Here is a 1672-nt window from a genome sequence, read left to right as displayed (position 1 = left end):
AGTGTAATTGTAAAATAAGAACACCTGAGGCAGTTTTACAGTTCTTTTCTGGGCTAATTATAGTTTCCCCATCGCTATCTCTTTCTTCCCTGTTAATATAGTGAATAGCATACCCCCTATTGTAAGTTATAAGGATATTATAAGTTACCGAGGAGTTTCATGACCATATGAAAACGGGAGTCATGGGACACCGAGATAACTTCTAATATCCTAGTATTTTGCAACTGCCCGTACTTTGTTTATTATAATACACACATTTCATTGAGCCATGTGACCAAAATGACATCACTACTCACCGTTTATAACTGATGACATCAGAACTCTCCGTTTATAAGGATATCATTTACAAGATATTCATGGCTCTTGTGTATTAAATTACAATAAAGTATCACTTCTACCAGTAGGGCTGGCACAGTAATGCCAAGGTGGCGACTCTAAGAGAAATCCACTCCACACGCAGTACTCATGTCCAAATGCTTATTTGTCACCTTTTTTTTTTAGAAAAATGCAATAATCATAGTGCCAGTTTGATTGGCAGAGTGGCAAGTTTGCATCATTTCTATGTTACATAATTCATTTCCCAGAAGCCCCTTATCAAAACTGTACATTTTTGGTCACATATTATTATTAAAATTTATTTATATAGCGCCAGCATATTTGTATAACAGTGATGTATAATTAGGGTTGCCACCTTTTCCTGAAAAAAAAAAGTAATTATCTTTTTTCCCTATTAATCACATTGGGATCAATCATAATTTTTACCGGCCAGGTGACAACACTATGTATAATACACAGGCATGTAATATTAAATGCAGAATAAAAAATGTTCCTGGAATAATTATCAGCCAAACGTGGCATTCAGTTTCAAACTTTATAGCTTCCTAGTGGGCATGTTACAGATATTGAGTGTTTGTATGAGGCAGTGTCACTTGTGTTTTGATCTTTGAGCTAGCAGGAAAATCACAATGGAGCTCATTTATCAACACTGGGCAAATTTGCCCTTGGGCCGTTACATATAAGCAACCAATCAGTGATTAGATTTTTAAAGCCAGCTGCAAGTAGAATAATGAACGCAGCAATTTTTGATTGGTTGCAATGGGTTACTGCCCATGGGCAAATTTGGCCAGTGTTGATAAATGACCCCCATTGTGAGTCGTATAGTACCTGGGCCCTTGCAAAATGTATTTTTAGAATGCTTTCTCATCACATGCGCATTCATATTTGCTTGTTAGTATATATATTACTGCAGGCACTGCATATTTATATTCACATCTGTTCAACACCAACACTTCCCCTTATATTGGCTTCTGCCTGGGGTACCTCTGATTTGGCATGTGTTCATCTCCTCGCGTTATTGTTTTTTTTATATCTTGATATAACCTGTATGGTACAACAAGTAAGTAAATATGCTGTACCATGGGGGTATATTAAAAAAAAGTAGGGTAAAACACACAAATTTGGCTCTTTAAAGTTATCAAGGAGTGGCTTTTTGCTGCCCCTGGTAACTTTCGGGGAAGTGCCGTCTGAGGCAAGGTGAAAACCTCATGGCTTGTGCGCCTCTAGGGTTATGTAGCCTTAACCAGGGTAGACCTAACACCACAGGAGTGGAAGCACAGTGTGTGTTAGATGGAAATCTGTTTCTTCAGAATGTGAGCTTCCCACATACATTTCA

Source organism: Xenopus laevis, chromosome 4S, assembly GCF_017654675.1.
Source record: "Xenopus laevis strain J_2021 chromosome 4S, Xenopus_laevis_v10.1, whole genome shotgun sequence".
NCBI lineage: Eukaryota > Metazoa > Chordata > Amphibia > Anura > Pipidae > Xenopus > Xenopus laevis.
Note: the sequence above shows the minus strand (reverse complement) of the source record.